This window comes from Xyrauchen texanus, chromosome 1 (assembly GCF_025860055.1).
Source record: "Xyrauchen texanus isolate HMW12.3.18 chromosome 1, RBS_HiC_50CHRs, whole genome shotgun sequence".
Classification (NCBI taxonomy): domain Eukaryota; kingdom Metazoa; phylum Chordata; class Actinopteri; order Cypriniformes; family Catostomidae; genus Xyrauchen; species Xyrauchen texanus.
The window spans coordinates 10,666,960-10,679,843 of record NC_068276.1 but is presented as its reverse complement, the minus strand read 5'-3'; the positions used below and the strand labels follow the sequence as shown (position 1 = coordinate 10,679,843).

Sequence of the window (12,884 nt, the reverse complement as noted above, 5' to 3'; positions counted from 1 at the left end):
TCACAATCGCTCATGTTTTCGGAAGTTGCCAGCTCTCATTGAAAATTAATGAGATGAGGTTGTTTTGTCACTGCGTGTCGCTGACAGTTTGAACGCAGCTAATTGTGGATTTTTTTTGCAAGGAAATTAACTAATTATCATGTAATGTATATTGGACTCTCCCTGTAGCGTCCAAAAGGTGTCGCTAATTATGTTGGACTTTTAGTTTGATTTAATGTATGGTTTCTGGGTCCTTTCTGTTCTTGGTTCCCTCGCTGATTGTTTTCTCTTTATATATATAATGTCTCATATTTGAAATCCATATGTTGTGTTGTCCTTAATTATTTTGGAAGCGCAGATTTTTCAAAGATGGTCAAACTCACAAGGAGGAAGTACAACAAAATCGTGATAGTTGAGAAAAACGTCTTAAGATACATTTTAAATAACTTAATGAAATTCTAAAATTGTGGAAAGATGTGGGTGAGGATTAGGTTTAGGGGTGGGGTTAAGTAAAAGTAATGCCCAGAATAATAATAATAATAAAAATCAATAGAAAGTCACTAGCATGACAAAAATGTATGTGTCCGTGTGTGGAGTTTCTTACCCCTGCCTCTCCTTCCACTACCCCACTTCCAAACATGCTCAAACACACACACACATTCACACGTTTGCTCAGCTATCTAAATGGGGACATACCATAGACTTCTATTGTTTTTATTTAAAGCTAACTATAAATAATATAAAGATTCCCTAACCCAAACCCTAACAGAAAACATTTTTGAATTATAAAAAATCATAAGGATAAAAAAATCATTATTTAATTTATGTATGGATTGTTTTGTGAGGGCATCCCAAAATATTCCCAAAGGGAGGTTTTGTCTGATTTAGCTCACTTCTGGGTAAAAATTATCCCCAAACTACCAAACTTTTGTTTGGCAAGCACACACACACACACACACACACACACACACACACACACACACACACACACACACACACACACACACACACACACACACACACACACACACACACACACACACACACACAAACTAGTCTCTCTTTCTTTCTCTCTCTCTCTCTCCCCCTCTCTCTGTCTTAAGAAGCAATGCAGCAACACTGAGTGCTCAGCGCTGCAGCAGTACTATCCACTGCCTCCGTATCGCAGCCGCTCTGCAGAATGCATCAGGAAAAAATAATTATCTATACTTTCTGCTCCACGGGATGTGAGTTAAGGTAGGACCATTTCTTTACTGTCTTCTTGTCACAACAGCAAAACATCTGTCCATGAACTGCTGTTCTGCCATGCATATGATCCCACGCATCAACCTTTAGGAGCCCGTATTGAGGGTGTTTCTTGCCTAGTGTACAACCTGAAGTGTGGTGCCTGTGGGTCATGATGAGAAGTTAGTTTCATGTCAAGAACCAATTAATTAATCCAAAAAATTGTTAAGCGAGAGGCAGTTTGTGCACTTTATCCAGTTCAAAGCTGAATAATAATGTTGTGGAGAGTTGATAATATTTTTGCATCTTTTGTGGCAAGAGAATACAAAAAAATTCTGCAATGTTGAAGATGTAATATTGAAGTCTTTTATGAATCATTTTCTGGTGAATTATGAATGAAAGAAGTTATTCTGCCTTTAGAGCATTCTCTGTAAAAACGGTTTTAAGTCAACCATGTTATTTATTTTGTAGTATGAAATAAATTCCAGGGGTATGATTCTCATTTGAGGAGAGAGAGTTCCTGTTTTCAAATACCGGACAAGCCCCCATTTATGTTACAACCCATTCAGGTGGACAGGGACATATAGGGGGACAGGAGGTGTAATATATTGGATTGGTATTAGAATTTTTTATTGTTTTGGAGGAGCCTCTGGAAGGCTAGATTGTGTTTGAGTTGAAGGACAAACTGAAATGCATGAGTCTCCCAAAATGGAAGACTTTAAGACAGGCCAAAAGCATGGATCTTAAAACTATCTCTGAATGAGAGAAAGCTCTCCGACAAGCACTGAACTACTGGATTCTCAAAAAAAGAATGAAAAGAATGAAAAACCCCTATCTAAAAAAGAAAGAGAAGAACGGAAGCAGGTCTTTAGTCCCAACTCTTGATTAATATCTAAAGGCAATCTTGCGTACTAAAGCAGAATCAAATTACTCTAATAATTTCTTCTGCTGTTTGGTGCCGCTTCTCTCAGGCCACTGTCAACATTTTCATGGTGCGCTGTATTACTTATCGAGTGTAGCACATTAACACTTGACAAACCCAAGGAAAGGCTTTTTATGGCATGCTTAAAATATGCCCAAATGCATTTACTGTAAATTATTATTGCACAGCTCATTTAAAGGAATAGTTCATCCAAAAATGCTAATTCTCTTATTTACTCACCCTCATGCCATTCCAGATGTGTACAACGTTTTTCTTATGCTGAACACAAACAAAGATTAAAAAAATATATATATCTCAGCTCATGCCAGAACTTAACCTGTTGATACAAGTTTCCCCGCACTCGTGAGTGACGTCACTCTGCTTACATTTAAAATATAATTTACCGTCTATAAATGTAATGAATGTTAACAAATTATACATCTTTTCAAAGGTCTAAGGGTTCAACATTGATATCCGATCACTGTTTCATGATAGCAATGCTCCAGAAACAGCAATTTAGTTATTTGTGCCAGGAGTAAAAATGAAAACATGCATTATAAAAACGGGACTTCATACCTTTATGAAAACGCGATCGCCAGATGAATCCAGTTCGCCACACTTGGGTCAATTGTCCATGTCAAGCGTTCATTGAAAAACATCCAATAGCACTTTTTGTCCATAAAAGTGATAAATCTGAGAAATATTGATATATTCTCCATCGTTCTTCAACAAACTATGCAATCTGAGCAGCATTTATGTTGTAAAACTGTATATTATCTTAGAGTCTCATAAACAAAATGAGCATGTCTCCAAAGTCTATTTTAAAAAATATTCTTTATTCAGAATAGCCAAGCAGTGCAGTCAGATTTTGTGTTGTCTTGAAAGGCGGAGCTTTAATTTTACTCTGTACACCGGCAGCAATTTTCAGAGAAAAAAAGCTTGCAGGAAACTCATTTTTTGTTAGATCATCTTCAAATTTGAAACGTAACTTCTTTAGACTTGTGGCTTTGAGAACATTTTATTTCTGGGTTATCTTTGTACTTTTATTATTGTATTTTTTTCTAATAACAAAAACATGTTCAGCACAAAATATTTCCATTACTATAAACTTCTCTAACTTAAAAAAATAGCAACTGTATAATATACTGTATTAATTCTGAAACTTGGGAAATAAAGCCCAAAGTGTCTTCTTTCAAAAAATATTACAACTGTGTCCATACTCCAAAGGATCCAGTAAATACAACCAAGTTCAGGTATGTCATTTTCATGGTTTGTGCTCAAAAAGGAGGTGTGTATCAACAGATTAAATCCACATAAATGTAGCATAAAAACAATGCATTCAGTAGTTAAATCCAAGTGTTGAGAAGCGATATTATAGGTGTGGGTGAGAAACAGATCAATATTTAAGTCAATTTTTACTATAAATTCTCTTCCCTGCCCAGGAGGTGGCAAAATGCCAATTGCCAAAACAAGAGAAGAATGTGAAAGTGAACGTGAAACTGTACATTTATAGTAAAAAGGTACAAACATATTGATCTTTTTCTCACCCACACCTATTAAATCGCTTCTGAAGACATGGCTTTAACCACTGAAGTCGTATGCATTACTTGTATGCTGCCTTCATATGCTTTCTAGAGTTTCAAATTCTGGCCACCATTCACTTGCATTGAATGGACCAAAACGGATGAGATAGTGTTCTTAAAATCTTTATTTTTGTTAAGCAGAAGAAAAAAGCCATATGGGATGGAATGAGGGTGATTAAATGATGAGAGTATTTTCATTTTTGGGTAAAGTTTTGAGTCATTTTAAATATTTGGCCTATGTTCTACATTTAAACGATCAGGTGCATGAGAGTGCATGCGCAAAACAAGTTAGGAATGCCTATTTATCTTTTAATTAACTTCAAGCCCGTACCAGACCCCAACCCTGCCTGAAACCTGGCAGTTTCTCTGGTCCCTTCGGGCTTGGATCCGGTTGCAGAACTCTATCATAGACTGTGATTATTTTAAACCATGAAGGTAAAGACCCTCAGATTCAGCAGACTTTAACACTGGAAATGATAAAACCTAAATTGAATTTAAACTGTCTGGCGAGGACCTGGGGTTTATTGGGGTGAATGAGGGTCAGGACAGACCATTAATTCTATGAGCATTTTGTAGGGACCAAGATATGAACCATCCTGCCAGACAATGGTAAAGAAAAGTGTAAGAGAGAGAGAGAGTGTGAGAGAATGAAAGAGAGGCAAAGGCAGTCAGAATATGAGACAGAGGAGACAGAAATTTAAGAAATATGGTGTAATTTTTTTCTATGTTAAAATACCTCAGTTTAATGTGCAGAAAATATATAAGCAACTAAATGCAAGTCCTTTGTAGGTTAAGTTACAGTAATTCCTCAAGAGTTTAAACACTGTGGCACAATCAGCATTTTTGTTTTCGGTGAGTGGTCCGATATAACACCATTCGGCTCAACCAATAATATGGGCATTACTTTGATAAATTGTGCATTTCCTTTTAAAACAAATAGTAGTCAGACTTTGTAAACCACTGCTAACACACAAGTAACCCCTCGAAACCCTAAAATGTGTACTTTCATCCTGTTTAGTAACCATTGCCATGAAGCCATTTTTCTTTGTTCCTCATCCCTGGGCAATGATGAATCAATGGAATTTTAATAATGAATAAAGGCATTAAACTGGCAGGAGATATAAAGGGATGATCGGTATCACAGTCTGTTGGCAACTGAGAAATTATTAAGCCCATCAATATTTGCATAAACTGCACTGATTTATTAGGAATAAACACTAGGTGGAAACTAGTTTAGTTTAGTCTAGTTTAGCTAGCCTCAGGCACAAAGATACATTTATAGCTATATGTAGAACATCTTATACTACGTAAGTGCAACCCAAGGGGCAACAGCTCAAATTGAGAGTGAAAAGGATGTGCTTAATCTCCCATAATATTGTAAGCCACCATTGTCACTTGCTGCTCATAGAATAAAGTTAAGCTACTGACATTTGTAAGCGAAGCTCTGCTTGAAACATGCCTAAAAGTGTGTGTGTGTGTGTGTGTGTGTGTACACATGTTTAAACTATATTGTTGGGAACAAATGTCCCCAAAAGGATAGTAAAACCTGAAATCACCTACATTGTGGGGCCCAGCCAGCAGTCCCCATGAGGAAAATGGCTTAATGAATATTCTGAATTATGTTTTTTTTATGTAAAAAAAATGCTAAAAGGTTTCTGTGAAGGTTAGGTTTAGGGTTAGGGAATAGAAATTATCATTGGATCTGTATAAAATCCATAAAATCCATGGAAGTCTATGGAGAGTCCCCACAATGATATAAAAACAAGTGTGTGTGTGTGTGTGTGTGTGTGTGTGTGTGTGTTTGTGAGAGTGTGTTTGTACTTGCAATCTGTACTTTTTAAGGCCCAAGCACTGAAAGTTCAGAGGGCCTATTGTTCTTCTAAGGATTATTATTAGGGACCAAGCACAATAGTTCTTTTAAGGATTATAAGGGCCCAAGCACTGAAAGTGGAAAATGGAAAACAGGAAGTTCCATATCTCTTCTGTGTGCATTGTGTGATTTTGATGTAAATTCAGCTGTATGTTTGGTAATGGGAGCTGATCACATGTATGTGGCTATTATGGGTTACGGTCATAGCACCACCAACTGGTAGTAGGAAGTATGACACTTTTAACAGACTTTGAAATAGCCCTCTTATGTTTACAAGAATTGCTTCAAAATTCTTTAGAATAATGTCAAGACACTGCTGTAAATTTGTAAAGGGATATTAGATATATTAGATACTGTTGCCATGGCAATGCATTAATTGTTATTATTCCTTCCTATATTTGGGTGTTTTTGAGGCACTTGGCATGCTTACAATTTCATGAAATTTTGCACACACATCAGAGTTGTTGGCCATTAGTCCTGGGCAAAAGTTCACACATGAGTGTGTAGTGGGGCTCTGTAACACCTCTATTTTCACCTACAGTCACCAAAATTGGTACATATGTAGTTCTCATCAAGCCAGACAACTTTCATAATTATAGTCATTAGGTCCACCCATCAGGAAGCCTGCCATTTTGGATTTATTTAATATTGCCGTCTCAAACATTTAAATACTACTCCTAGGTGATTCATGAGATTGTCACCACATTTAAACAACATTATGCCAAAACATTGAAGATGCTAAATTGTAAACAGATTTTGATATATCGAATGGCGTTGTCATGGCGAAGCATTAAATTAATGGCGAAAAATTGGAAACAGGAAGTGAATCATATTTTCTGTGTGCAATGTGTGATTTAGTGCAAATTTGAGATGTGATTAGCCCCTAAGACTAAACATACATGGATTTGACTATTTTGGGTCACGTTCTTAGCACCACCACCTGGCAGCAGGAAGTGTGGCTCTTGCAACAGACTTTACATTTTTCTCTTTTAAAGTTTATACCTCGAAGTTGGTCACTATGAAGGTCAGAGAGTTGAGTCAATGGTTGTTCCGGGGAAAATTACGGCATGCTTATGAACTGCTTTTAAATTAAAAAAACATAATATGCGTTAATTATACAGTAATAAGAAGATGGCAACATATGCGGTGCAGTGATGTACTAGGGGAAATGAGAATGGGTGGTAAGCGCTCCTCGTTGCTGTGAGATCTTTCCAGTCGAATCGCAAAGAAAATTGCAAATAAATGTGTCCCCACTCAAGCTATACGTCAGACAAAATGCAGATGCAATCTTTTTTTATTAAAATGTAAAGTTACATATAGGTGGATTAGAACCCGGAGCCTCTAACAAAAGGGGTGAATTACCACTAGACCACACATTCAGATGGTTAACAAATTAAGTGATTGATATACTTATACACTGACCAACAATATCTCATGACAGACAGCAGCAGATGAGCTGAATATAATCAAATTTGTTAAATATTTATTTTAGAGCTTGAATTGGTCAACAAGAATGACTATTAATCAAATCAGACAAATTAAAATAATCTTTTAGCGTTCCATGTTGATGTGTGACTTCAAATTAATCGCATTTAAGAATCTCGCATTTTTCCGAGAATCTCTGCAAAATTTATTTAAACATGAAAAGTGTGATAAAAAAAAAGCCAGTGTTACGATCCCCTGTCGTCTGCCCTGTTTTCTCTGTGTCACTAGTCACGTTTATGTCACGTTTCCTTGTTGTCTGCTCTGTGTTTTCCATTTCACCCGTCACCGATCCCGTTCCATGTCACGTTTTCCCTGTTGTCCGCCCTGAGTCTCACTGTCCGTGTGTGTAAACTACACTTCCCGTCTTTCCCGGCCCTTCTCTGCGTTATTGTCTGCACCTGTCTGTTGTTTTGTCATGACCGTGTCTCTTTATTTAAACCCCGCTGTTTCCCCTTCCCTTTGTCGTTCGTTGGCGTTTCATGTCCCTGTCTGACGCTTCTTGTTCCTTCATTCGTGTTTTCCTTGTTGATGCTCCTTTTCCCCTTGTTCCTGTGTGTCGTTTGGTATTTGAGTTAGTTTTCCCATCGTGGACTTTTCCTTTGTTCCTGTGTTTTGTATAATTATTATTTGTTTGTTAAATAAACCCCGTTTGGATCTGCACCCCTCGTCTGCCTTCTCCTGCTTTCAGCACACGCATAACAGCCAGGGACGAATATGATTTTAACATTCCATGGGTAGAGATGTCTCAGGGGCCCTTCTATACTGTTTAGTATGTCATGTTGCATCCCTGTTCTGTAGCATTCTAATTTGCATCATGACACTTTGCTTGATTCCAGTGAAGATGTAGATGTCATAGATCCACCTGCACCACATTTCTGTTACCAATCCAATGCGCATCTAAAAAGAAAAAAAGAAAGAGGAATCTTGAGCTCTCATATGGGCAAAACAGTAAGAGTGATAGAGAGACAGGATGAGAAAAGGCTTTAGTAGTACCAACTTTGTTGCTGACAAAGCTACAGTCAAGGGTATAAAAAAATAAGGATATATCAGTGTGAGGGGGTTTCATTGAGAGCACCTCTGTATGAAACCCAATATACAAAACCCATCTTCAGCTCAGAAAACAATTCACTCTGAAAAAATATTATATTATAAATCAATTTCACACCAATATAAAACTATTTACTTTGATTTGTAGGATTTGCTGTGGCAATTAAGAACAGTACTGTAGGTTAGCTTGTCCAGATGAGAACATGGAAAGTAAGGAAAATTGAACTAATTTGGGCCTGTCGCATTGGGATTGTGGGGAAATGATTAGGGCCTTTTTGCTTATTCGTCACTCTCTTAAACATCACATCTCTTCAGTTGCACCTTTCTACAGTGTCATAACCACTGATATATATATATATATATATATATATATATATATATATATATATATATATATAACTGGATCGCTGACGCAACAGTAAACTGCCTGCAGGAGGTTAAGTCACCGGAATTGTTTGAGCGGCCATCCAGGCGAAAATACCCCCGTTTCACTGTCTCCAACATTCGGAGATGACAGTTGCATTTCTCCCTCTAGTGACAATCATGTTTAATGGTTAATTTGCTCGTTAAGGATAATATTCGTTACGAGGGAGAAGATGCGGATTGTGATGCCAGAGCATTCACCTGCCCTGAAACTGTCAAACTGTCCACAAGTTGTAATGTAAGTAGGAAAAGCTGAAATATCTGCTTGTTTAGGGTGACAATACAGCCTTACCCCCGAAAAGGACTTTATAAAAGTCAGACACAGATTTCTAAATCACTTTAAATGCCCGGGATTTGCTTATTTTCATATTGAAGTGCTCCCTGTAGTCATACATGGATACATGTCATAAATACATGTTCGCTTGCCATTTAAATCTATATATTAATTTTAACCAAATTTGTTTTGCGTCTCCCTCAATCTCAGCGCCCGCTGCACTTGTGATAGAGGGATAGAGAGCAGGCGCTCTTATTCAAATGACAGAGAGAACAAGGCACTTTTTGATGAAAACATTAAAAGTAACTCTGAACAAACAATTCGATGTTCACAATAAATAAGTCTAAAAATGTCTGTTCATATTTTACCTCAGTTTCAGTGAACTTGTTTACATTCAATTTATCTGTTCACTGATGAAGTTTGTTAGAGGTTGATACTGTTTGCTATAGATATATATAACTCACTCTGGCTTTCAAGAAAAAGGAAAAATTCCAACATTAAATAAATAAATAATTACATGCATAAGATTGTGCATTGAATGACTCACGTTTACTCGCAAATTAAGTCAATAGGGACATTGGAATGTTTGGGTATAGCAATATGGCGGTGCAGTGGCTTCACTGATAAGATGTCATGAGCAATCTAGTTCTATATTATATATCAGTGGTCCTAACTAGACATGTCGTGATGTCACGACACTCAGTCAAATTTATCTTTTCCATGTTAAAGGGATAGTTCACCCAAAAATGTATATTCTTTCATCATTTACTCACCCTCTTGCCATCCCAGATGTGTATGACTTTCTTTCTTCTGCAGAACACAAATTAAGATTTTAGAAGAATGCAATTTTATGGCTCTGTAGGTCCATACAATGCAATTGAATGGTGGCCAGAAATCTGAAGGTTCAAACCTCACATAAAGGCATCATAAAAGTAATCCACAAGACTCCAGTGATTTAATCCATGTCTTCAGAAGTGATCCAATCGGTTTTGGGTGAGAACACACCAAAATGGAATTCTTTGTTCACTAAAAATCTTGACTCCGTTACACTTCCTATAGCGCTATCTATCACTCTGCGCATGCGTCAAGCACTAGGAAGTGTAATCGAGCTTGAAATAATGATCTTGCCTAGAGACTGTAATGGCAAGATGGACAGTGAAAAAGGAGTTGTAATTTGGTTTGTTCTCACTCAAAACTGACTGGATCACTTCAGAAGACTTTTATTAAACTGCTGGAGTAGTTCTCCTAAAATTCTTAATTTGTGTTCTGCAGAAGAAAGAAAGTAATTCTAATCTGGTATGGCATAAGGTTGAGTAACTGATAAGAGAATTAAACATTTTGGGTGAACTATCCCTTTAAGGCCACAGTACACTTGTGAAGAATTTCTTCTTTGTTCAGAGGTAAAAATAAGTTTGAAACAGCTGAGCGATGACATATTGAGCCCCAGGTCACACCTATTGATGGCATGGACCAATGACATAAGGTGTTTAGGCAGCCGGTAAGAAGTTTTCCTGAAAATTTGCCCTAGCGAGCTATTACGAACCATCGAAACAAACTTTTTTTTATTTTATTCTACGATTTCATAGGAGATGTGCATGGGCCTAATGTGTGTGTTGTGTGAGTGTGCATTCATCAGACAGTGCTTCTTGATTGGCCTCAGCAGATTCTCTCTCTCTCTCTCTCTCTCTCTCTGCAGTGTTATCTCTGGGCAGCGATTAGGGTTGGGATTTCAGAACTGGTTCCATTTCTTTAAAAAAATAATGGAACCAAATAATTTTCATAACATTTTGTTCTGTTAATGGTTCTTTAATGTCTGTGTTCTTCCAACAATGAATATAGTTTGAATAGCAATCCGATCATGGAAAGACCAAGTGTAAATGCCTTTCAAGAAGCATTTGCAGTCCACCTCTGGAGGTGGTTTGAGACACATACAAGACATGACTCGACCAAGTGTAATATGCATCTTGTTGTTCAGGCCACATACATAATATCCCAACAAGTAATAACCTTTTAAAGTAGTAAAAGAATCATTAATGGAATTGTTAAGGAACCACAATTGTTAAATGGAATCGGAACCAGAATTAATAAAATCCTTCCAATCCCTAGCCAAGATGAATGATTTTGTCAGCAGCTAGTTTCCATCTTGTGTACGATAAATGCAAACATAACACACAAAAGCTAATACACAACACACACTCTAAAAGAGTTCCAAAAGTCTATTTCCGTCTATTAGCCACTCGTAAATTGAGTTGTTCTTGATGTCAGGCCTGAATGGCAATGTTGTTTCTTCCTCACACACCCGAAACATTATCTCCCATCCCAGCTTCGACAGCTTAACACCTACAATGGTTAAGTCATTAATCACAGCAGGCAATTATAAAAATACTGCAAGTGTCACACACTATTACAGCTTAAATGACAACAGCCAAGAAAACAATCTCACTTGACAGCTCAGACCCTTAAATGGAGAACTGTTAGGAAACTGTCTGTATAATAGTAGGTGGTGGCCAATGACAAGTTACCACAGTGTTATAACTTGTCTAATTATGGTATTTTGGCAGATCCTATTAGCCAAAACATACTCTAAAAAAGTATGTGAAAGCAAATGCCTCTAGCTATGCAAACTTGATTTAGTGCAATTTGGTTGCATTCCAAAATGTGCAATGCTATTCTTGGTGTTGCCGCTATGGCTTGCTTAAAGGAAGTTCACCCAAAATATTATCTCATAATTTACTCACCCGTATGCCATTCCAGATGTGTATGACTTTCTTTATCTGCTGAATTCAAATGAAGATTTTTAGAAGAATTTCTCTGCTCTTTTGGTCCATACAATGCAGGTGAATGGGTGCCAAAATTGTGAAGGTCCAAAAATGACATAAGTCAGCTTAAAAGTAATCCATAAGACTACAGTGGTTAAATAAATGTCTTTAGAAGTGATATGATAGGTGTGGGTGAGAAACAGATCAATATTTTACAATAAATTCTCCTCCCTGCTCAATTTTCATTTTCACATTCTTCTTACTGTATGTTTTTGGTGATTCACATTCTTCATGCATATTGCCACCTACAGGGCAGCGAGAAGAATTTCTAGCAAAAAAAAAAAAAAAGGCTTAAATATTGTTCTGTTTCTCACCCACAACTTTATCACTTCTGAAGATAGTGAATTAAAGTGCTGGAGTTGAATGGATTACTTTTATGATGCCGTTATGTGCTTTTTGGAGCGCTAACATTTTTTTGGAGCGTAAAAATGTTGGCACCCTTTCACTTGCATTGTATGGACCAACACTAACTGAAATTGTTTATATATATACTCTTTCTCTGAATATAAATGCACATAGTTGGGAGGACACTACCTTTTCTAGAATTTGAGATAAACTGGAGATTTGAAATTGGTCTATAATTAGCCAATTCTCCAATTCTCCAGGATCAATATGTGGCTTTTTGATAAGTGGTTTGATAACTGCCATTTGAAAGTTTCATGGGACATGTCCTAAGGATATCGAGGAGTTAATAATATATAACTAATAATAATATTAATAAGAGGTTCTGAGTTTACAGGGAATATCACTTTTCAGAGCTTAGTTGGTATTGGATCTAACATACTGTACATGTTGTGGCTTTTGAAATTTCGCTAAGTTTTATTAGCTCTTCTTTAGGCCGTCGTCCGTTAGAGGGTGGAGGAGTGGCCGGGGACCAAGCATTGGCATATCGGAGAACCGGCGAATAAATGCTTTTTTCTCTCTCTCTCCTCTCTCCCACTGCAGCTCCGCATTGTCCTTTTCCCTCTCTTTTAAATTTTACAGTGTTTTTTTGTTGTTGGGGATACTACACTGTTACAGGAAGTACCCCCTATTTTACTCATTATTGTTTCCCTCCTCCTGTCCTCTAGCAGATTCAGGAAGGCGGGGATGACCTGCCGGCAGACAGGGCGTAAGGCACGCCCCGGGAAAGAGGGGTGTACTTCATGCCGGGCGCTCCCCGGCCTGAGAGAACGAGGGAGGTATGTGACAGGGCAGAGGGTGGCATTATCGAGCATTTACGGGCCTCCTCTCCATTAATATATTTACAGTATTCTTT

General features: G+C 37.4%; 1 protein-coding gene across 1 annotated transcript in view; it reads left to right on the top strand.

Annotated features, from left to right (window-relative positions):
- Positions 1-1,117: 1,117 nt before the first annotated feature.
- LOC127656557 (cortexin domain-containing 1) overlaps positions 1,118-12,884 on the top strand; it is a 34,598-nt gene continuing 22,831 nt past the window's right edge. The window contains exon 1 of the mRNA XM_052144971.1: positions 1,118-1,215. The gene's annotated coding sequence lies outside the window, so the exon portion shown is untranslated. The remainder of the gene's footprint in view (positions 1,216-12,884) is intronic.